Source organism: Lactuca saligna, chromosome 1 (assembly GCF_052625555.1).
Source record: "Lactuca saligna cultivar CGN05327 chromosome 1, ASM5262555v1, whole genome shotgun sequence".
Taxonomy (NCBI): domain Eukaryota; kingdom Viridiplantae; phylum Streptophyta; class Magnoliopsida; order Asterales; family Asteraceae; genus Lactuca; species Lactuca saligna.
Genome location: NC_136417.1, coordinates 69981405 through 70008110, shown reverse-complemented (window position 1 = coordinate 70008110; position 26706 = coordinate 69981405).

The window sequence follows — 26706 nt, the reverse complement described above, 5'->3', positions numbered from 1 at the left end:
GGTACTCTTGAAGAAGAAGAAGAAGAAGAAAGTGGAAGGACTTTAGAGTTTGGAAGAAGTTTAGATATGGGATCCTCACCTTACTAGCAACCTTCAGGAGGTAAAAAGCACCTAGCTTGATCATCTTTTCTTATAGATCTAGTTATTCCTTTATCTAGGGAATTTTTGGTCCCATCCTTGGTGATTCTTGAGCATGGCCTACTCTTAACCAAATAAGTCATCCTTTCAGACCCATTTTGGGGTCTTGATTCTTAAAAATGAGATCTTGATGCTTAGTTCTTCCCCATGAATGCTCTAGAATGTCTTTAGGCATTACGAAGTTATGATTGTTGGTATTAAGCACTTAATGGCCATGCAAAGTCATAAAGTTGGAAACTTTATGACTCCTCGGTGGAAATTTGACCGTGGATCTATAATTGGAACGTAAGAGCTTAATGCATTAAGCTATTATTATTATGGAAAAATGGACTTCGGTGCATACGTCGTCCGTAGTTCTGATTACACCGAGTGTACGAGGTCAATAGACCAAGCTTGGTTAAGGGTCGTGTACGCCCATCATACAACTGAGTAGGCCCAACGTACTCAACTGAGTTGACTCGTTGACTTTGACCTTGAACTAGAGTCTTGGCCAAGTTTGACATAGGGGTATTTTGAGCAGTTAATTAAGATTAGGTCCTTGGTATTGGTTAGGTGATCGTTAAGCTGATTTTCGAAGTATAGATTTACTCTGCTTGCATTCAGACTAATAGGTAAGTTTTACTCACTGTATCTATGGGTCGCAGGCATCAATGCTGACCCACTAGATTATTTATCCTGGCTAGGATAGTGTTATGCTAGTTTGTGGCTATTTAGTAAATCTGTATGATTATCTGTATTTGCTGGCTTTGTGTTTATGTTTATATGTTATATATCTCGACATATTGTGTTCGGGTTGAGAGGTCCTGCTTTGTGTTGTAGGCCAAGACACCCGGGGACGACCAGATTGCGATGTGATCCAGTCAGGTTGCGGACCGTAGAGCGGTCCGGATAGACTGTAGGCCCTGCGAGGCGGTCCAGTCATGTCGAAGGCTCATAGAACGGTCCAAATAGGTTGTAAGCCCTGCAAGGTGGTCCAGTCAGGCTGGATGCTCATATTTGTATTCTTGTTTGTTATGTGGTGTGTTGGTACTTTGGGGGAACTTACTAATCTTTGGCTTATAGTTTTAGTTTATTGTTTCAGGTACTTCTGAGGATTGTAGGAAAGACAGGGCCTAATCGTGCACATCTTCCTATTTTTAGGTTTATTCAGGACACTTTGATATCATGTTACTTTTGAAACAATGAGTATTTTTGTAAACAATGATGGTTCATGGTTGATTTAAAGTTTATAAATTCCTTGGATTTTTGGAGTATTACAAGTTAGTATCAAGGCTTTGGTTTGTGAGAATTGGATGAACATTCATGTGAATCCAGACTCAAACTAGGGAACTGTTAAAGTTTTTAAATGGTTTTCAAAATTGTTTTAAAAAATAACCAAGGAGGGGTGCGATGTGTATGATCAGTCAGAGCAAGAAGGTATACCCCAAGTTATCTACATTGTTATTTGTTATGATACGGTAGAACAACATGCTAGTTGTGGGATAGGGATCTTCAGGAATTGCATGATAGAATTGCTTGATGTATGATGCATTATTCCTATAGAGTTTTCTTGCTTATTGTTTGTAGGACTCTTACGGTTGTGAATTAACTATTTATTGAATACGTTAATGTAACACCCATAAAATTCATAATAATTTTAAACTTTTCAAAATACTAAAAACCACCAGCTATTACAAATTTTTTTCAAAATAGTTTAAAATCAGAGTTTTCCCAGAAATCGTAACACAAAACATGAGCAGGTGCACGATCAAACCTTCGCCTTCCCGTGATCATTTGAAGTACCTGAAGCATAACGAAGACTGTAAGCCCAAATCTTAGTGAGTTTCCCACAAAATACCAGTACATAACAAATAACATCATATAATAACAACATAAAATGGGTCCACATCCTTATAGACTGGATTACCCCTAAACCCACATCACAAGTCTAAATTTCCTCACAGGACCACAACTTATGTCTGACTTGCTCCCCGACCCTCAGTACAAGTCTGACATGCCCTACCTGGTCCTCAGCTCGTATTTGGAATGCCCATGAGCTCTCAGTATGAGTTTGACATGCCCTTCCTAGCCCTCAAGTCATATATGGTCTGCTCTAGTGTTTGTTGGCTATAGCACAAGGCAGTACAAACTTAACCAACCCACTCAATATGTTGACATATAACAGATAATATCAAAAACAGATAAACAACCAATTCCGAGGTAGTCCTACAGATCTACCAGACTATCATAACAAGACTAGCATGCATAACTATATCATACTCAACACATCAGCAATATCAGGTTATCAAACCAATGGGTCGGCCTTGGTGCCTTCGACCCGAAAGTATATTGAGGAAAACTCACCTCACAATGCCGAATCAAACAGAACCGTCGGCCGCTAGCTCACGAAAACCTTGAGCTATCATAAAAATAAATACCCAATTAATAATTGTATTATCACCTTATTAACTCATAATTGTCCATTAACCTTTATTAATTGGGCCAAGCCCAAGTCCAACCTTGATCCAAAAAGGTCCAAAATATACAAGGCCCATAATTGGCCTAATTTTCCAAATTGGGCCCCAATCCTTGTTGGGCCTTATCCGAAGGTCCAACTTTCTAACTGGCCCAACACTTACACTCAGAAATTCCATTAAGGGCCCAAGCCCAAACTGACCCAAAACCGAAACCAAACTCACTAAAGCCCAACAGAGAGCATACACTAGGCGTACCCCGAAGTTACGCAGGGCATACATGAGCTTCGCATTGACTGGAAACGGGAGCATTGACCTCGTACGCGGGGCGTACTACATATACGCGGGGTGTACCCTCGTAGAGTTCAAACTCCAATAAGTGCTTAATGGATTAAGAACTTAAGCCCAAACTCCAGATCCATGGTCCAAATACACCTTAGAGTCATAAAGTTTCCAACTTTATGACTTTAGTATGTCCACAAGTTCTTAATACAAGATCTTAGCCCATTAAGACCTTTCTATCAAATGCATGGGACTTCATTTTTATCACTTAGGACCCTTCCCAGGGTCCGAAAGGACAACCTAAAACGTCCAAAACATAGCATGCACAATATTGGGACTTTTGGGACAAGAAGAGAACCAAAAAGCTAACAAAAAAGATCCACACAATACAAGCACAAAGGCAGAATCTTTTTACCTTATGGAGCTTCTAAATGACAAGATGATTTCAGATCTACAAGCTTAATTCACTCTCCAAACACCTTGATGTAACTTCTACTTCTTCTACTACACAAGAAACACACTCTTAGCTCACACATACAAAAGAGAAGATAGGGTTGCCAGGAAACGATCTCAGGACTTGGAGGCTGAAAGGATGGGGGTAAAGGGTCCATAATGAGGTTTAAATACCCAACAAACCCTAAAATTTAGGGTTGCACTCAGACATATGTATGCCCTATGTACATATGCACACACCCTGCATACTAAGGTGCGCCCTAGTATGCCTAGCGTACTTATATGTATGCCTAGTGTACTCCCCGTCTGATCAAATTACCAATTTGCCCCTCAGGCCTCTTAGGGCTAAATTCAACCAAATTCCAAGACCAACATGACATATTAATTATCGAGGGAAGGATTTGAAAATAGATAGAATCACTGGATGTTACAGTTAAGTCACATGCTGCATGGGTTAAATAATTTTGGAATGAATGATTTGTTCCTATTGTGTAGCACTTGATTCCAATCGTTGTAGGGTTGAATCTTTTAATCTAAGATTATTTAAGTTATGTTTCATGTGATTGTATTCATGCAATAGTTAACTGGAACCAATAGGGATCGTTTGGCAGTTAATGGCAGGGTGATGTTTGGATCCTCGGACAGCCTAGGGAGTATATAGTACTCATGATGCGCTTTTTAGCAAATGTTGGAAGTTCCATGGATAGGTTACGTGTAAGCAGCCGACCGGTTGAGGAATGTCTAGCCTTTCTTTAGGGAGAGAGAATAGGATTTATGCGTATTCTAGTGTGTGCTATTAGGATTGTTGTGATGATCTTCTGAGACAAATATGTAGTAGTGTGGAAGGTAGTATAGGCCCGTACTATGGGAAACACAAGACCCATACGCATAACAGGAAAGTCACAACCCCTAGGGTTTCTGAAACATCCCAAAAATACAAGCCAACAATTTCATTTGAAAACATTATTAGAACATAATATCCAAATATCATATAGGAAAACCAAAAGTTGTGTATCTCAAGATATCATAAAATATGTCTCATATCACAATAGATGTCAAATCGTGTCAAAATATGAGAGTCTAACTCCCAAGCTAAAATTGTGGTGGGTGCCATGCCATCATCCTGAGCCCTTCCCCTTGCTAGCTGAAGTACCTGAAACAAAAACTGAAACTGTAAGCACGAAGCTTAGTGAGCTCCCCCAAACTACCACATACTAACAATAACATATAAAGCACATACTGGGCCTTGCCCACTGCATCGGACCGAAGTCCGAAACTAACTAGGGCCTTGCCCTCTGCATCGGACCGAAGTTCGAAACTCACTAGGGCCTTGGCCACTGCATCAGACCGAAGTTCGGAACTAACTAGGGCCTTGCCCTCTGCATCGGACCGAAGTCCGGAACTAACTAGGGCCTTGCCCTTTGCATCGGACCAAAGTTCAGAATTGACTAGGGCCTTGCCCACTGCATTGGATCGAAGTCCAGAACTCACTAGGGCCTTGCCCACTGCATCAAACTGAAGTCCGGAACTAACCAAACATAGCATAACATAACACATATACTGCATACTGCATTGGAACGTAGTCCGGAACATATTACACATAGACATGCCTGAATCACAAAGACATCAAACATACTGAACTACTTCTCGGAACCACCCCAGCTTCGGACCGCAATCCGGAACTACTGCTATCTAAACGGGTCGGCATTGTAGCCGTAGACCCGTTCCTACTGGAAGGAAACTCATCTTGAAGAACTAGCTGCTGAAAATTCGAGTAAAGGAGGCCTGACTACTGCCTCGGCTACTCTCCGACTATCATGACCAACAAAACACTTAATCAAAATGAGGATCCTTCTATGGGTGAAATGACTATTTTACCCATGCTATGGTATGCGTCATAACCAATACCCAAACCCTTTACTTCTTCCTAAGTCCACTAATGGACCACCAAAGGCCTGCTAATGGCCTAATTTTTCTAAATTGGGCCTAACTCCTCATATGGCCCTACGTAAGCCCAAAAATACCTTTTGCCCATACTCCGACTCTTGCTGGCCCATTAAGGCCCATGTTCCAATATACAACCCACACCGAGGTCCAAACCTCAAGGTCCAAATTGACCGCGCTACGTGGGGCGTACTCCAGAGTACGCTTAGCGTAATTTCTTGATGGCAAGTACGTTGGGCGTACCTTCACGTACACTCAGCGTAGTACCCAATTAAGTCCTTACTCTATTAAGTGCTTAATATTCCGAGTCAGAATCTAAAAACTTATATCGAAGTCTTATTCCATGCCTTAAGCCATAAAGTTGCTTACTTGATGTCTTGCATGACTCAAATAAGCTCAAACTCTAAGAACAATAATCTATTTTCATGGAAATGACTAGATCTCATGCATGGCTTCATGAAAACCTCAAAGATTGAAACTTTATTGCTAAGAAGGTGTTTTGAGCCTCAAAGATGGCAAACCCAAGCTCAAAACGGATTCACAAGGTCAGGGTCCAACCTTTGGACCTAAAGAGGTCCAAAACTTCCATAACCCTAGATCTAGAATATGAGGAAGAAAGTTGAGTGCTTTATACCTTCTTTGTGACAAAAGGGTGAGCTTAGTCCAGATCCTTGAGCTCAAGCGTCTTCTCCAACCTTTCCCTTCCTTCTCCATAACTTTCTTTTACTAAAAGCACTCACAAAAGCAACTTCACACAAAGGAGAGGGTAAGAACGAGTTAGGGTTTTCTTGTGCGTGAGGAGGCTGATAAGAAACAAGGGAGGGAGGCTATAATGGGGTTTATATAGCTCTTAAACACTGAAATTAGGTTTTAGTGTCTGATCGTGTAGGCTGGGCATACCTTATGTTATGTTGCTCGTACGCCTCTCATGACCCTTACATCCAATGACACTACGCCCGCGTACGCCAGGTTACGCCCCGCGTACGACTTATGGGCAACCTACATCTCAGGCCAAGAGTCTAAAGGTCCAATCCAAGATGTCAAGTCCAAACATAGTCGAATATCTTTCAGTTGCATAATTAATTAACTAATACATCGAGAGATGGGTGTTACAATTCCCCCCACTTGAATTAGACTTCGTCCTCGAGGTGTGCTGCTACTAAATCTAAAAACAACTCCGGGTAATGCTCCATCATCTCCTCCTCGGACTCACATGTCCACTCTGAACCCTTCCAGTTCTACCACTGCACCTTTACTAGCTGAACTACCTTGTTCCTCAAGGTCTTCGTCTTACGATCCAAGATCGCAAGGGGTCTCTTGATGTAATTCAAGATGCTATCAACCTGAATATCGTCCAATGGTACCACTGCTGACTCGTCCACTAAACACTTCCGTAACTAAGATACATGGAACATGTTGTGGATCTGGCTGAGTTCTGCTGGAAGGTCCAAACGGTAAGCAACCTGAGCCACCCGGGCCAAAACCATGAATGGACCTATGAATCTGGAGCCCAGCTTTCCCCACTTCCGAAATCTGATGACACCCTTCCAGGGTGACACCTTCAGGAGGACCATATCACCCACCTAGAACTCTAAGTCCGAACGCCTCCGATCGGTGTAACTCTTCTACCGACTCAGAGCAGTCTGGAGTCTGCTATAGACCTGCTGTATCAACTCAGTGGTCTTGAGCACTACCTCCATACTTCCCATGACTCTCTGGCCAACCTCACCCCCAACAGATTGTTGTCCTACATTTCCTCCCATAAAGCATCTCGAAGGGAGGTCGGTCAATACTGGCATGGTAACTGTTGTTATACGAAAATTCAGCTAATGGAAGATACATATCCCAACTGCCACCGAAATCTAGGACACATGCCCGAAGCATGTCCTCAAGGGTCTGGATCGTCCTCTCGCTCTGCTTGTCCGTCTGCGGGTGGAAAGTGGTGCTGAAAAGAAGACGAGTACCCATCTCATCGTGAAACCGCTTCCAAAACCTAGAAGTAAACCGGACGTCTCAATCTGACACTATCGACACAGGCACTCATTGCCGTGCCACTATATCTCGCACATAAACATTGGCTAGCTTCTCGACGGATATGCTCTCCTAGATCGATATAAAATGTGTGCTCTTGGTCAATCGATCAATGATGACCCAAATCAAATCCACTCCACATGTGGTCCTGGGTAGCTTAGTAATTAAATCCATGGTGATATCCTCCCATTTCGACACGGGAATATCTAACGACTGCATCTTGCCGTGCCTTGACCTTCTTGTAGGTCAGACACCTTTCCACGTACCACGCTACGTCCCGCTTCATGCAGGGCCACCAGTAATTGGGTCGAAGATCTCTGTACATCTTCGTTGCCCCTGGGTGGATGGAGAACCGAGACTTGTGGGCCTCATTCATCAACACCTGCCGCACTCCGCCACAGTACGGTACCCAGACCCTCCTATGCAGGGTTAACAATCCTCGACTGTCATAATCAAAGAAAGCTACTCGGCCCACGATTCCCTCACACTTCTAACGCTCCTCCTTCAGGCCCTCATCATGCGCCTCCCTAATCTGCTCCAGCAGTGGGGTAATCACTGTCATCCTTAGACATATATCTCTAATCGGGGCCGCTACCGCCTTGCGGCTCAGGGCGTCGGCCACTACGTTGGCCTTGCACGGATGGTAAAGGATCTCACAGTTATAATCCTTTACCACGTCTAACCACTGACGCTGCCTCATGTTCAGATTCGGCTGATCCATGAGGTACCTCAAACTCTTGTGATCCGTGTAGATGGTACAACGGACCCTATAGAGGTAATGTCGCCAAATTTTGAGGGCGAATACCACTACCCCCAGCTCTAAATTGTGTTTCGGATAGTTAGCCTCATGAGGCTTCAACTGTCTCGAGGCATAAGCTATCACATACCCTCGCTGCATCAACACTGCTCCCAAACCTGTGATCGAAGCATCATAGTAGACTACAAAGTCATCTACTCCCTCTGGCAGGGTAAGAATCGGTGCCTCACATAATCGCCTTATGAGGGTCTCAAATGTTGCCTGCTGTTCAGGTACCCAGCGAAACACCACTGACTTCTTGGTCAGTCGGGTGAGCGGAACTGCTATCTTCGAGAAATCCTGGATAATCCTCCTGTAATACCCTGCCAAACCCAAGAAGCTCCTCTCACTGTATCACAGCCTCAATCTTGGCCGAATCTACCAATATACCCTTCTGGTTGACAAGTTTCCCTAGAAACTGCACCTCGCGCAACCAGAACTCGCACTTGGAGAACTTTGTGAAAAGTCTCTCCCTCCTCAAGGTCTCAAGCACCTCCCTCAAGTGTTCCTCATGCTGCTCCTGAGTCTTGCAATACACCAAGATATCGTCAATGAACACTATCATTGATGCAACATCGGCTGGCACACACAGTTCATGAGGTCCTTGAACGCGGCTGGAGCGTTGGTGATCCAAAACGGCATCACCACGAACTCATAATGACCATAGCGGGTCCTAAAAGCGGTCTTCTACACATCCTCATCGTTGATCCGCATCTGGTCATATCAGGAGCGTAAATCAATCTTGGAAAACCACGACATTCCCTGAATCTGGTCAAATAGATCATCTATCCTCGGAAGTGGGTAACAGTTCTTCACCGTTACCTTATTCAACTCCCGGTAATCTATACACATACGGTGCGACCCGTCCTTCTTCCTTACAAACAGGACCAGGGCTCCCCATGGTGAACTGCTCGGCCTGATAAATCCTTTGTCTAGCAGCTCCTACAGCTGCATAGACAACTTCTGCATCTCGGAAGGAGGCAGTCGATATGGTGCCTTGGCTATCGGAGTCGCACCAGGAACCAGGTAAATCTTGAACTCAACCTGTCTCTCAGGAGGTATACCAGGAAAATCCTCTGGAAATACATCTGGGTACTCTCGCACCACTGGTACGTCATCAACTATCGTCTTACCCTTCTCCTGGGCATCCATAATATAGGCGATGTACCCCACACATCCCTGCTGAAAGTAGCGCCTTGCATACGCTGCTGAACAAAGAATCGGTCCGCGTTGTGGCCTCTCACCCTAAATCACTAACTCCGCCCCTCTAGGAGTGCGGACCCTTACCAACTGCATCTCACAATCAATCACTGCCCCATTGGGGCTCAGCCAATCCATACCCACTATAACCTTATTCCCTCGTAGGGGAACAGGAACCAAATCCAATGAGAGCTGCTCATCAAATAACCATAGAGAACACCCTCTATATACTCTCGCGACCCTGACAGTCCTGTCATCAGCTATCTCAACCTCAAGTGGGCAATCTAGCTCCCCTGGAGCTCTGCTAAACCTCTTGCTAAGCACAAGCTAGACAAATGATCGGGTAGCCCCCGAGTCAAACAATACTATAGTTGAAATGCCATTCACTAAGAATAACCCTATACACCAACACATAACCATAAGAAACAATCAATACTAAAATAGAGATAAGAGGGAAAATTCATACTTGTCACCATATCAGGAGTCGCTCACGCCTCCTCTGTTGTCATCTGAAATGCTCTACTCTTCGCCACTGGTGCCTCAGCTCGACCCAGGCGGCCGTCTGTAATCCTCAATGTAGCAGGGGCAGGTGTCGCCACCTTCCTTGCTGCTGCTAAGCTAGGAAACTAGGACCTCTTATGGCCCCTCTGATTACACTGAAAGCAAATCAGATCTAATGCTGAGGTGGGATTCATAGTAGTAGTAGCTGTACAATCCTTGCTCATGTGCCCAGTTCGATCGCACTTGTAGCAGCCGGTACTCCCTGCCTTGCACACTCCATTGTGTAACCTCCCACACTTGCCACACCGACTGTGGCTCTACTGTCCCCTAGATCTGTGATCCGTTACCTTGGGCTTTTTGCCCGAACTCCCTTTGCCAGATACCACCTTTGGCCTCCTCTTCCTCTTCATCTCTAAATCAATCTCCCTCTCATGAGCCCTCACAATCATTTCGTCCAGCGTTTTACAGCTGGACTGGCTCACAAACTGTCTGATATCACTCCTCAACATCTCATGGTATCGGGCCTTCTTCATTTCCTCATCTACTGCATACTGAGGAACGAGAAGATCCCTCTCCCTGAACTTGGCGGTAATCTCTGCCACCGTCTCCGTCGTCTGCTGGAGATCCTGGAACTCCCTAGCAAGCTGTTGCACCTCAATGGTTGGTGCAAACTCCCCTCTGAACCTGGTCGTGAAATCAGCCCAGGTCATCACATCAAGGGCTGCATCATCCTTGATGCCATGTTCGACCTCCTCCCATCAATCACACGCCCTGCCCTTCAGGAGACAATATGCAAGTCGGACCTTGTCCCCCTCGGCACATATGCTAGAATGGAAAGCGTTGGCCACATTAGCCAACCACCTGGTACTCGCAATGGGGTCTCGGGCCCCCTAATATTTTGGAGCTCCACAAGCTCTGAACTCCCTGAAAGTCAAAGTACGTGCCCCCATCAAGGCCACCATCTCAGTACAGAAGGCGCTCAACCTCTCATCAAGAATCTCCAAGATGCCCTCCTTGACCGTACTAAATATCACAGGAGTCTGGTCTAGTATGCTGCGTGTGATCTCTAAGGAGATGAACTTCCTAGTCTGCTCATCCAAATGCTTGGCCCCTGAGCCTAAACCTGATCCCTCTCTGGTTCCGAAACTGCCAACTGTTGGTCTAGGGCATAAAACCACCATTCTAAAACACAATGTAACAACGTCAGAAACACAAATATAACTAGAAAGATCACATCTACTACAATTTCCCTGGTCTCGTCTCAACCTTCCCTAATTCGAGTACGGATCCTCCGCTTTTAGTAGTATGGACCCCTACTACCTTCCACATCTATCCGTACTTTCCTCAAGAACGTCCTTGACTTCACCAAGTCCCTTATACTACTACTGCTGCTCTCATGCTATTCTCATCCTAAGCTTGCCCTAGGATAATCACCAACTCACTCTCCGCCATCTGTTGCATAAGAAGTCCCTATTTTCTTCCTTGACTATCTCGCGAATACTATTACATACTAGTCGGACTAGATAATTCTTCGAATGAGAGATCCTATCCTACAATGGTTGGACTCAAACAAGAGTTGCGAAATAGAGCTAGACCTAACCTTCTGAAATTATTTAATCCTCGTAATATGTAACTTAGCATATTCAGTTACTAGTTAGCAAAAAAACAACTAGAACTCCTAAAGCACAAAGCAAGCATCATTCGGGCATTGAGTACACATAATCAAGCATATACTACTCAGGCTTTCATTCTATCAATTCTGTACTTAGCATGCCATTCTCATAAAGCTGAAATACATATAACAGGCACATAATGCATCCTTCCTAGATCCTTTGTCCTATTCTAGCATGTTGTTATACTGAAACTGATAATCATAACATAAATTTGTATTGGTAATTTGGGAGAACCTACTTGAGCTCGACTGATCGCATGCACCACACCCCTTTTCTCCTTTTAAAACTCTTTTCTCTTTTAAGTCTCTTTTTCAAAAATTTCCTTCGAAAATGTTTTTCTTTTGAAAACCTTATACCATTTCCATAGTGTGAGTTCAGACACACCCGAAAGTGTGTCCGAATCCATCAAACCAAGGCTCTGATACCAACTTGAAACATCCCAAATACAAGCCAAAAATTTCGTTTGAAAACATTACTAGAATAGAATATCCAAATATCATATAGGAAAACCATAAGTCTTGTATCTCAAGATATCATAAAATATGTCTCATATCACAATAGATGTCAAATCATGTGAAAATATTAGAGTCTAACTCCCAGGCTAAAACTATGGTGGGTGCCATGCCATCATCTCGAGCCCTTCCCCTTGCTAGTTGAAGTACACGAAACCAAAACTGAAACTGTAAGCACGAAGCTTACTGAGCTCCCCCAAACTACCACATACCAACAATAACATATAAAGCAGATATTGGGCCTTTCCCACTGCATCGAACCGAAGTCCGAAACTAACTAGGGCCTTGCCCTCTTCATCGGACTGAAGTCCGGAACTGACTAGGGCCTTGCCCACTGCATCGGACTGAAATCCGGAACTAACTAAGGCCTTTCCCTCAACAGACCGAAGTACGGAACTGACTAGGGCCTTGCCCACTGCATCCGACCGAAGTCCGGAACTAACTAGGGCCTTGCCCACTGCATCAGACCGATGTATGGAACTGACCGTACATAACATAACATAATCATAACATATAATAATAACACATATACTGCATACTGCATTGGACCGCAGTCCGAAACACATAACACATAGACATGCCTAAATCACAAAGACATCAAACATATTGAACTACTTCTTGGGACCACCCCGGCTTCGGACCGCAGTCTCGAACTATTGCTATCTAAATGGGTTGGCATTGTGGCCGGAGACCCATTCCTACTGGAAGGAAACCCACCTCGAAGAACTGATTGCTGAAAATCCAAGTGAAGGATCCCTGACTGCTGCCTCGGCTGCTGTCCGGCTATCATAACCAACAAAGCACTTAATCAAAATGAAGATCCTTCTATGTGTGAAATGACTATTTTACCCCTGCTATGGTGTGGGTCATAACCAATGCCCAAACCCTTTACTTCTTCCTAAGTCCACTAATGGACCACCAAAGGCCTGCTAATGGCCCAATTTTTCTAAATGGGGCCTAACTCCTCATATGGACCTACTTAAGCCCAAAAATACCTTTTGCCCGTACTCCGACTCCTGCTGGCCCATTAAGGCCCAAGTTCCAAAATACATCCCACACCGAGGCCCAAAACTCAAGGTCCAAACTGACCGCGCTACGCTGGACGTACTCCAGAGTACGCTTAGCGTAACTGCTTGATGGCGAGTACGCTGGGCGTACCTACACGTATGCTCAGCGTAGTACCCAATTAAGTCCTTACTCTATTAAGTGCTTAATATTCCAATTCAGAAGCTACAAACTTAGATCCAAGCCTTATTCCATTCCTTTAGCCATAAAGTTTGTTACTTGATGGCTTGCATGACTCATATAAGCTCAAACTCTAAGAACAATATTCTGTTTTCATGGACATGACTAGATCTCATGCATGGCTTCATGAAAACCTCAAAGATTGAAACTTTATTGCTAAGAAGGTGTTTTGAGCCTCAAGGATGGCAAACCCAAGCTCAAAACGGATTCACAAGTTCAAGGTCCAACCTTTGGACCTAAAGAGGTCCAAAACATCCATAACCCTAAATTTAGAATATGAGGAAGAAAGTTAAGTGCTTTATACCTTCTTTTGTGACAAAAGGGTGAGCTTAGTCCAGATCCTTGAGCTTAAGCTTCTTCTCCAACCTTTCCCTTCCTTCTCCACAGCTATCTTTCACTAAAAGCACTCATAAAAGCAACTTCACACCAAGGAGAGGGTAAGAACGAGTTAGGGTTTTATTGTGGGTGAGGAGGCTGATAAGAATCCAGGGAGGGAGGCTATAATGGGGTTAATATAGCTCTTAAACATTGAAATTAGGGTTTAGGGTCTGGTTGCGTATGCTGGGTGTACCTTATGGTACGCTGTGCGTACATCTCTCATGACCCGCACATCCAATGACACTACGCCCGGTGTACGGTTTATGGGCAGCCTACATCTCAGCCCAAGATTCTAAAGGTCCAATCCAAGATGTTAAGTCCAAACATAGTCCAATATCAGTTGTATAATTAATTAATTAATACCTTGAGAGATAGGTGTTACAGTTTTATTATTTAGGATATCTCATTTGGTATAAAATGCGCCATGTCTGATATTTTCTAGTTTATTTTCAGTATGGTGCTCTTGAGGGGATCCAGATCAGGAGCTAGAGTGAGTTGCTAGGATAGGCCATGGTTGACTGAGGATGAGATTAGGGCGTTGATTTCTCATGAGGTTGAGACTGTTATTCGGGGATAGATACTGGAGTTGTTCGAGTCCATCAAGAGCGCCATGATTGAGTACTTTCACGACTGGTACGCTACACTTTCTTAGGTTGTTGTTGGTATAGCTATCACGACCATTGCGACCATTGGGGTTTGTGGAGAGAGAGCTTCTAGTATCGGGACTTCGACAATACGAAGCCCCCGATGTTCGATGGAGTTCTGGACCCAATTATTATGATGAGGTGACTGTCCAATGTTGAGGGATATTTCTTTACTTACTCCTGCCTGCCGACCAGAAGGTCAAGTGCGCCCTGCACCTTCTCCGGTTGGGGGTGAAGGATTGGTGGAGGTTCGTTACTAGTTATTACTGAAAGGTTTTGAGCACTATAACTCTCCTATGGTACACATGCAACCCTAGATGCTCTGGATATATGATTTCTCTAATTATACATGCATTTTCAATTTTCCAAACCATATATCCTAACTAACATACTTCTATATCAATTGAATAATATAACTAGTTAGATAACTTACCTCTAAGTAGGAATTGTAGTTCTTGGCCTTCAAAAGCTTTATCACCACAAGTGTGATTCCTCTAATGTTTCACAAACACCAAATGCAAGAGGAGGCTTGAGAGAATATGCTAGTTAGCACAAAATCAATATCAAACTCTAAGAATGATGGTGTAACCGATTTTGGCTCCAGGGGAGTCTTTTTATAGTGTGGAAAATACTAGGGGTACACCTTGCAAGCCCTAATGACCTTTCATATTACTTAGGATCCATGGGTTAAATCTCCATGGACTATCCATGGACTATCACATTGGTTTAGCCCATCCTAAATAACCATGGATCATTGATCCACACTATAAGAATCATTGATTTACTTAATCAGTCCTCGTATATTTAATTAGTCTCTTTTGATCACCAAATTAATTGCAAATTAATTCTGGATCAATACTAATTAAATAATATGATTTCATATTAATATACTATAGTTGTAATATATTAATAAATCATAAATAACCTTATTCTCAAAAGTCTATCCTATCTAATTGCACTGATGAAGACAAACCAAAAGGACCATGCTACTATCGGGTCAAGTACATACCAATTATAGTTATGGTCTTAGACACCTTATCCAACAGTCTCCCACTTGGATAAGTCTGATAACTTTAATTTACAATGCCACTTATGGATCCGATTAGCAATCATAGCTCTCAAAAGCCGCTGTCAAACTCTGACCTAGTCAATGACATGCCCTTTAGATAAGTGATCATATATTCATCTATTATCAAGATATCAACCGGACAAATACATGGAACAATGTCATAATTATTGTCCAGCAGTTTGTTTCCCAATTTCCGATTTGTTTGACATAGAACATAACTGAACACATCAATTTAGTTCTGACCGGGCCGACAGATAAATCAAAACAAAATCGTCGAGGGGCCCAAGATATCGCTTTTAATCCTCCAAGATTTAAAAGGAACAGATAAACTTCGATATTATATGCTTGTACTAACTACTTGTCAAATCATACACAATAGTGCATTTTATAACATTAAGTTCTTGATGCATTTCCACACTATCAATGTACAACCAACTCATAGTCAACAACTCATATATCTTGGTTTGAAGACTATATGATATTATCGTCTCACGATGTAACACCCGATTCCTGGTATGCACTTAATTCAAGTAATTCATATATTTTTCTCTGGGACCCGACAAGTTGGGGGCCCCACTTGTCGAGTAGAGTTGTGATCTGCGGGAAGTTTAAGTGGCCTACTCGACTAGTCGGGAGACCGACTCGACGAGTAGGTGTTGTTTGAGTAAAACCCTAAATTAAGGTTTTGCACCCTATTTAAACACATTATATCGCCCCAACTCAGCCCCCGTCGTCCATAGAAAACCTTAATTCGAAACCCTAGCCATTTATTGAGTATTCTTGAGCCTTGTGGTGTTATTTTGTGTGGTTGAAGCTTGGAGAGAAGAAGGAGACTCGTGAGATCAAGGGGAACAAGAAGATCCAGAGTTTTGAGCACATTTCCAGCTTATTTGAGGAATGAAGTTGAAACCTTGGCTATTCATAGCTTAGATCTTGATTTTGGACCATTTTCTACATCTTTCTAAGCTTTAGTGAGGTTATATTTGGGATTGAGTATAGAAGTGAGTTTGTGTTTCAGATCTAAGGCTATTGGGGGTCGTTGTGGCATAAAGGTGCCAACTTTGTTGCCATAAACACCCCATGCATCTTGTAGACTATCTTTTTATGGCCTTTTGAGCCAAAGGCCCCATGCATGTACACCAAGTTCGAAGCTTTACGTGTAAAATGGACCCTAAGAGGCCATATCTATGGTTTTGATGTGTTAAGACCCATTCAAATCGACTGTATAGTAATGGTCAAGGATGAAATCGACGAGTCAGTCTTGGGACTCGGCAAGTCATGGTGTAATGACCACCAAAATCCTTTCTGTTGATGGACCAAATTCTAGGATGGAAGGTCCCTCAGTTGTTTAGGCTCATTAGGGACCTAAGAATCATGGGACCCGACGAGTGTTCGAGTAAACTCGGCGAGTCCAACGCAATATCCCAATCTTTGAAGATGGACTCGACGAGTTGTTCATACAACTTGGTGAGTCATAGACTGGACACATTCATATGAACTCGATGAGTTCAAGGAGGAACTCGGCGAATCAGATGAAGACGGTCCCGATGGTATAAATAAAGGAGAACCCATTGAGTTCTTGCTAGAATTGATGAGTAGAGTTGAGGATTGTATTTGGTTAGAGGAGTATGGACTCGACGAGTTGGTAGACCAACTCAGCGAGTCAAGTCAACTGGATGTTGACTTTGACCAGATTTGAGTTGACCCTAGTTAGGGTTACAAGTATTGATTGATAACCTAGAAGGGTTGTTGTGTAGGGACTGAGGAGTTGAGAAGAGTCGATTTTCACGCCGAGGACAGTTCAGAAACTACACGACATCGAGGTGAGTTACCTTCAGTAGAAGTGGGTCTAAGGCACCAAGGTCGGCCCACTAGTAGTTGATTACAGTTGAGATGATTGTTTTTGTGATAATTGTTTGGTTGGCTGTCACTTGATGTGTTCTATGTGATAGTATCTTATGTTCTATGTGATAGTGGTAGTAGGAAGGGAATAGTCCCCCGATCGGTTGTTAGGACCGAAAGGAAGGTCGGACACCCCAGATATGTCTAACAACATGTTTATGATATGATATTATGTGATAGTAGTAGAGGTGAAATAGTCCCTGTGACCTGGTGCGGTAGACCGGAGGGTAGGCAGGCACCCCAGAAGGGCCTGACACGGGTAGTCAGCACCTCAGAACGGATTGACACGGGTAGTCAGCACCCCAGAATGACTTGACATGGGTAGTTCGGGCACCTCGAAATTGTCCGATAGTATGTATGCTATGTGATTGTATGGTATGAGGTATGATGGAGGAACTCACTAAACTTTGTACTTACATTTTCAGTTGCGGTTTCAGGTACCACTTCGTCAAAAGGGAAGGAGCCAGAGGTGTAGCAGTGCATCACACACACACACACACACTTACATGATTTCCGCATAGAGTTTTTTGGGATTGTACTCTAATTTTTATTACTTTTGATGATATGGTTTTTAGACACGTTGTTATGGTTTTTATAAATTGATATGGCATTGACAATGTTTGGTAAACTATGTTATGCATTACTTAATTAAAATGAAATTTTTGGCCTCGAAGTCTGGGTTGTTACAAGTTGGTATCAAAGCCTTGATTTGAGGGATTCGGACACACCCTCGGGGGTGTCTGGACTCAAATCAAGGGCTTGAAAGTTTCTTACAACAAAATGGTTTTCTAAAATCTAAGTTAAAGAATTTTAAGAAAAGACAAGGTGTGTGATGCGTGCGACTGACCGAGCTCAAGCAAGTTTTCCCCAAGATACCCGTACTTATTATGTTATGATATATGATATGATTATGAGAACTGCATGCTAGATTAGGGCTAAGGATCTAGGAGGATGCCTTGTATGCCTGTTTTGTGCTTATGAGAGCTACATGCTAGACTAGGGCTGGGGATCTAGGGAGGATGCCTTGTATGCCTGTTGTAGGAGCTTATTGAGCTATATGTTAGAGTTGTAATTTAGCAACATGGTAGCCTGAGTAGGCTATGCTTAATTTGGTTACTCGATGCACGAATGTTGCTTGGTTTGTGCTATGGGGGTTCTAGTTAGCTGTAACTAACACGTAAGTGAATATGTAACAGTATTTGCAAGCTAGTTAGGGAAAGGTGGTAGGGACTCCTAGTGCAGCTGATGGCGGAGAGTAGGTCAGAGGGTGCCCTAGGAAAGCCTTGGATGAGATTAGTTGGAAGGTAGTATTGGTAAATGACTTGGTGAAGTTAAAGCAATCCTTGAGGAAAGTACGAATATATGTGGAAGGTAGTATGGGCCCGTACTACTGAAACCAGAGGATCCATACTCAAGTCAAGGAGGGCCAAGATGGAACTAGGAAACTTGGAGAGTGTGCGAGATCTATCGAGAATATGTATGATCCTATTGTTTATGTGTTTATTTTCAGTATGGCGATTATGCGACATCGAGCTGGAGGTTTAGGATCTGGATAAGGACCATGATCAGGCTCGGGTGCGGGATCCGAGTAGGTTGATGACGGGTTGCGCGAGTTCATCACGTCTGAGATCACGAGAGGTATCCTTGAGGTGACCCCGGTCATCTTTGGGGTGATCAAGGAGGGGATTATTGAGATGATGGAGAATCGCCTCCAGTCATTCAGGAGTGATTTGGCGTCTAGCCAGACGGGCACAAGTACTCTATCCTTCAAGGACTTTAGGGGGAGTGGTGCATCAGACATTCATGGGGTGAAGGACCCCATTGCTGCCAGGAAATGGATCGCAGACATTGAGTCTGCGCAGTTGACGAGCTTCTGCCCAGAGGGTCGAAGGTTCAATTTGATGCGGGATGTTTGAGGGATAGAGCTAGGGATTGGTGGGAGTCAGTTGGTGACTCGCTGGGATCCCCAGTCATCGAGGCTATGACTTTGTCAGACTTTGTGACCAGGTTCAGGGTTGAGTTTGCACCAACAGTGGAGCTTCAGCAGCTGGCCAGAGAGTTTCTTGACATGAGACAGACGACCAAGACAGTGGCGGAGATCACCACCAAATTCAGGGAGAGGGACTTGTTAGTACCTCAGTATGATGCGGAAGACCCGTTACCATGACATATTGAGGGCTGACATTCGGGAGCATGTCAGCTATACAGCCTGCCCGACCATAGAGTCCATGATTTCCAGGTCGCGGGAGAGGGAGTTTGATTTGGATCACCTCAAGAAGAGGAAGGCAGACACTGAGCAGGTTATAGGGGTTTCGGGGAAGAAACCTAAGGGATCCGACGTCAGGTCGAAGGTCCAGTCAGGCCAGAGCCACTGCAGGAAATGCGGCAGGCCGCATGAGGGAGTTGTAGAGCGGGATTGTCATCCTGCTACAAGTGCGGCAAGACAGGGCAATTTAGCATGGATTGTACAACCCCCGCCCCTACAGTTCAGACGTCAGACCTGATTTGCTTCCATTGCAATCATGTGACAACCCGATATTTCGAATCTATGTAATGACCTGAAAGGCAAGTATTGTAACCTCTTTTAATTTAATGAAATTAACTTCGAAAACAAAATGTTCAAAAGTCTCTATTGGGTTACCTACTATGCTAGATATTGATTCAAGGTTTATAGAAATACTAAGAACACTAGAATCCAAGTTATAAGGAAGAAGTTATGACCATTCTAAGGTTTCCGAAAAAACCGACAATACAGATAAACGTAAAAATGCGAAGTTTCAATACGATAGTTTTTTAGCCTTAAATATCTAAATGAAAGTTGTAGATATCATTAAACCATAAACGTACATAAAAAGAACGACCAAATCTGACTTCGTATGAGGAAGTTATGATTTTTCCAAAATACAGATATAACAGTAGACAACTAAAAACTTGAAATAGAGATTGAGAGGTTTTTGGTCAAAACAACCTAAATAAGAATCAAAGGCATCAACAATAGTAGTGTAACGGTGAAAAGTCTGGCGAAAACGGACATCGGATGAAGAAGTTATGAATTTTTAACGGACTTTTCGTGTCCCAGCCTGTTAAAAATATAATAATTAAAAATAAATTCAAAATTTGCCAATGAAGTCTAAACGAGAGTTGTAGAGCATATTTTCAACCACGCGTGCACATAAAGAACGTCAAAAACGGAGCTCGTATGCGAAAGTTACGAAATTTATAAGTTCGTGGTACACGCACCAAGAGGATTTACGCCCAGCGTAATGGGGTGCTAGGCCTCGGTTCGTCCACGTCGCCCCTACTCTTCTAGCCCATTACATCCGACGCTTCGTCCAAAGAAGTGGTATGTAATGACGCACGCGTATGCCCAATGTAATTCTAGAGTACGCCCAGCGTACCGAAGGTTTCAGCCCTCCTATAAAAGGGATGCGAGGGTGCCGGCCAAATTTGCTCATTCTCTCTCTTTATCTCACGATTTCACCTCATTTCGCGTGCAAGAAATATACCGAAGCCCCGTTTTTCATATCTAATCCCCGAAGGAAGGTTTTGCACTCCCGAGATTTCCGCGAGAAAAATCAACAATGTAAAGTCGAAGCTCTGCTCGATTGTCGTTTCGCTTTTTCAAACAATCAAGTGAGTTCATACCCCTATAATCTACACTCTTAAATGTTTTATAACTGCTTTTATACGCTTTTAGGGGGGGGGGGGGAATACAAGTAAACACACGGTTATTATCATGTGTTAAATAAAGTTTCATTATACACTTTTTATCAAGTGAATCATATGTGATTTATAACTACTATATGGAAACTTTCGTATGCAAAATATATCACGATAACATCTCATCTTTTTGAAATGAAATATGATGTTATATATATTCAAATCAAACACTTTGTTTATACTTTATGTATATGTGTCCATCTTTGACACTACAAAAGTTATACTTTTCATAACAAGTGAGCATTACATAGGGTTTACTATACAAACGAAACACACTTTTGGAAAACTATAATAGGTATAGTTTTACGAGAACATCATGAACTTTTACATACTAGAAACACTATCTCAAGGAGATGTTTTCATATACAAGAACAAACGAACATTTTCATACGTAAATCTGTTTTATACTAAGTTTTGTGAGACATTAAACTTCACGTACGTTCGAGTATGCATTTCAAGTCCTATATTATATAATAGAATCCCTTGGAGGGTGAGCATGGTGTCTGTGTATAGATCTATACGGGATTGACAACCCTGCGCCCTGTCTGTTAGCTACAGTACACCATTTGGGGTGACAAACGTCAGAACATTCCAACGCTTGAAGAACGTTGTGTATAGGTTGTTCTAGTCAATCGCATGGTTATAAAAATCACATGGAGTATTAAAAACACATTGATTTACGGGGTTTTCAGACGTCTTGGCGAATTTGTATGTACATAAATTGACTATTCTAGGCATGAAAAACATTATTGTGTTACAGTTTTGGAGCTTCTAAACTGCCACCCACATACGGAAAAACATCAAATTTCTAGAAACTAACATTGTTCTTGGTAGAAGGCTACATTTATACCGGTAGAAAATATGGGATTTTCTAGGAACAAACAAACAAAAACAAACCATTTCATTTTAGTTCATACAAACACTATCATTAAATACTTATGAACTCACCAGCTTAAATGCTGATCTACTCTTTCAAAACTAATTGTATGTCCCAGGGATTCAGTAGTTACAGGTAACAAACAGCTTTTGAAGAAGGGACGTTGCGGCACCAATTTAAATTCATATTTTGACATCATATTGTAATTGGTTTTGAACATGTACCTTTCAACACTGTAAACTTTCAATTATATATATGATGGTTATATTGCTTTCTTTACTATGTATTCAACTGTTATGGTACTACATGAAGTCATCCGCCCCCGAACGTTTCCGTCGTTTCGGTTAGGGGGTGTGACAGATTGGTATCATAACATTGTTTATAGTGAACTAAGTATATCGAACCACATAAGATATACAAACTATAAATTCTTAAGGGACTAATACTCTCTGACAAAACATTTTTACGCCTAAGCCATGTTTCGTTTAACTTAAATTTTTAGTTCATTTAAGTACAAATACATGCATACAACAACTTATTTTCATGATTATAACTATACAAGAAGTAAATAGACAAGTTGGACACTACAATTAAGCCTCGATGTATGTAATCAGATTTGGGACGAATATAGCCTGATCAACTATATTTATCCGAGATCGGACTAATGTATATCGAGGAATGGTCGTAGTGAGCAACAAGTCGAAACTTACCAAAACATCAAAAGGATTAAACGCACGAATTTAAATACTATAGGAGTATTTGGTACATAAAACAGTTTAACCCACATGTTTAGTCTTACATGTTCTAAATTTTGTTCAACTCTTATAACCCTACTCTCGTATAGTCAAATGGTTGGATTTCATCCATATGGAGACCCCTACTATCCCAACCAAGGCAACGGGGGATGGGTCGAAGAGGATCCTGAGGAAGACGAAGAACCCATAGAATTGGATGAAGGGGAGGACTCCGATATTGACTCATAGCCGGAAATAATCAACCCACCGCCTGCACAACCTCCCGTCTTCGTGAGAAACTTTCAAGGACCAACTCCCGTTTGGGGGAGCCATCTTCACCATTGGAGCCAACAACAAGGTCTACGCCTACACTACGACATGTGTAGAGACTTCTACGATGTCAGAGGCAGAGGTTCAGCCGATCGAGCACTCCTAGTTATGGTTGGAAAGCTAGCCAAGTGCAAGCGGCCTAGATCCGCGAGGTCAATGTGGAAGTTCAGGTACACACTTCCGACATCCGCCGTCTAGACAAATTGCAAGGGGATGACCAAGACTGCATCAACACCCTTCAAGCACAACTAAATACAACCATCACAGAAATGCTATAAATGAGAGAACAATAGGCCGCTTTTGATAGACGCCTTATGGGGTCGAAACAGTCGGACACAGAGTCAAACTTCAAACGCAACTTACACCGCAAGCAGTACTTGCCCGACACCTAAATTTTGTTATAAGTTAGGACCTCGGCTAAAAGTTTTATTTTTTCTTAAACTTTGTAACCGAAGACCCTTGGAGGGCTCAAATTTTCTTGATCGTTGTATCAACTATTATATTAATATAATTGGCACGCTATTATTACTACATTGAATATTTTGTTCAATCCTTAAAATGTTAAGGAGAAACCAAACGCTTGTTTCATATATTTAGATTTGCGAATAACTTTCATTCTTCTATCATTAAGACTCATACTATCATTCGTTGTTGAACTATGGCGATTTAGTTCATGAGACACGTTCATTTTCTATGCTATGGAATTCTTATCTTTATCTTTTCAACCTATAGTTGAAGATGCCTCCGCGTAGAAATCCGAGACGTAAAAACGGTAGGGAAGCACCGATACCACCACCGCCCCCACATCCTCTGTTCGATGCTGTTATGTTCCAAGCAGCTGTGGCGGCTGCCATGTCATAGATCAATACTCCTGTTACTACTGGTTCGGGAACTAGCACACTTCCTTCCAACCATGGCGAGAGTCATGGGTACTCCTGAGAGTGCACCTATAAAGACTTTACAAATGCTAAACCCTGAATGTTTAATGGAACTGGTGGTGTGATCATTTTGAGGCAGTGGATTGAAAGGACAGAATCAGTCTTCGTAATCTGCTCCTGTCCCGAGCACAACAAAGTCAAGTTTTCCACTTACACACTTACTGAGAGAGCTTTAACTTGGTGGAATGGCCACGTTAAGGCGCTTACTCTAATAGTGGCGAATTCAATAAGCTGGGAAAACTTAAAAATCATGCTGATGAGAGAGTATTGTCCACGAGGGAAGATTCAAAAACTCGAGCATGAAATCTGGACTCTTGGAATGATTGGTACCGATATATCAACATATACCAACAGGTTCTACGATCTGGAAATCGTCTGCCCAGATATGATTGCTCCCGAGAGCAAGAAAATAGAAGGATACATTTGGGGACTGTCGCCCCAAATTCAGTCAAGCGTGTTAGCTTCAAAACCTGACACTTTTGAAAGTGCCAAGGAGCTGGCACAATTCCTTATTGATCACAGAAGTCATCAAAACGCAACAATTTCTGCACCAGAATCACAAAGGGGAAAAACAATGACAATAACAGGAAGAGAGGATGGAATAAGGGGAAGGGTGGGTCTTCCCAAGAGTCCTCGAAGAAACAACAACTGGTTACAGTGAATGCTGCTATTGTACCTACTACCATTTCTACAAATCTCTACCTAGCAAAACCTTATGTGGGTAACCTTCCAAAGCGCACCAAATGCACTTACCACCACAATGGACCTTGTCGGGAAATGCAGTGCTCCAACTACAATAGAAAGGGACACACTGTCCATTTCTGCAAAGCCCTCGTAAAGCCGATCACTCAAGTTCCCAATGTTGGTGTGGGCCAAGCTTGCTACGGTTGTGGCGAGGTGGGCCACTACAAAAGAAACTGCCCAAAGGCAGCAAATACCAGCGGAGTGGGAAGAGTTTTGGCTATAGGCCATGAGGAAGCCGTAGCTGATCCTACAGTAGTTGCTGGTACGTTTCTTCTCGATAATTCATATGCACGCATACTATTCGATATTGGAGCAGAGAGAAGCTTCGTGTGCCAAAATTTTATTCACATACTTAAACATAAACCTCGCACGTTATAAAAATCATTCACTGTAGAAATGGCAAACGGGAAAACGGAAAACACTAACTGAATATACATGGTTTGTATATTAACTTTAGACGGTCATTCTTTCCCAATCAACCTCATGCCAGTCCAAATTAAAAGTTTCGACGTCATAGTCGGCGTGGATTGGTTAAGTCTTCTTCGCGCCGACATCATGTGCTTTGAGAAACCAGTTCGTCTTAATCTCCCTAATGATGAAACAATAGTGATTTACGGCGACAAATCAAGTACAAAACTTCGCATCATTTCGTGCATCCAAGCTCGGAAGTGTTTGCGGAAGGATTATCATGCATTTCCTGCACACATCGTCGACACGAGTCAGGAGGTGAAAGAGATTAAGAGCATTCCAGAAGTACGCAACTTTCCCGATATCTTTCCAAAAGAACTACCGGGATTACCACCGCAACGTCAAGTTGAGTTTAGAATCAACTTAGTTCCTGGGGCTACCCCAGTAGCCATATCACCTTATCTTCTGGAACCAGCATAGATGCAAGAACTTTCCAGTCAGCTTAACGAACTCCACCAAAAAGGATTCATTAGACCAAGCTTCTCACCTTGGCGAGCACCGGTCTTGTTTGTAAAGAAGAAAGACGGATCGTTCCGTATGTGCATTGACTACAGAGAACTGAACAAACTTACTATCAAAAATCGTTACCCTCTGCCCCGTATTAACGACCTATTTGATCAACTTCAAGGAGCAAACTACTTATTGAAGATAGATCTAAGATCCGGTTATAACCAATTATGAGTACTAGAGAAGGATATTCCCAAGATAGCCTTCCGAACTCGTTATGGACACTACGAATTTGTAGTGATGCCGTTCGGATTAACCAACGCACCAACGGTATTCATGGACCTAATGAATAGGGTGTGTTGTCCTTACTTGGATCAATCCGTCATCGTCTTCATCGATGATATACTTATCTACTCCCGAAGTAAGGAAGAACATAGTCAGCACCTACGAAAAGTCTTAGAAACATTATGGTCGGAGAAGCTCTATGCAAAGTTCTCTAAATGCGAATTTTGGATTCGAAGAGTTGAATTTTTGGGCCACATTGTTAGCGAAAAGGAAATACTCGTGGACCCCTCCAAAATTAAGGCCATTGAGAACTGGTCGGCACCGAAGACACCTACAAAGATTCGCCAATTTCTAGGTCTCACCGGCGACTATCGCAGATTCATAAAGAACTTCTCTAGCATTGCGAAACCTCTTACTACATTAAGCAAGAAAGGCGTGGCCTTTGATTGGGAAGCGAAACAAGAGAAGGCGTTCCAAACACTGAAACAGGCCTTGTGCACTGCATCGATACAATCCCTCCCCAAAGGGATAGAAGATTTCGTAGTGTATTGCGATGCATCAATCAAGGACTTGGTTGTGTTCTTATGCAAAGAGGGAAGGTTATTACCTATGCCTCCCGTCAGCTTAAGACACACGAAGTAAACTATAAAACACACGATATTGAGTTAGGAGCAGTGGTATTTGCTCTGAAGATCTGGAGACACTACATGTACGGAACAAAGAGTACTATTTTCACCAACCACAAGAGCCTTCAACACATTTTCGATCAGAAGGAGCTCAACATGCAACAACGTCGGTGGGTCGAGGTACTCAATTACTACGAATTCGAAATTCGTTATCACCCTAGCAAGGCCAATGTAGTAGATGACGCCCTCAGTCGAAAAGAATACACTGGTCGGAGAGTCAAATCTCTGACTATGACTATCCATTCACACATTTTCA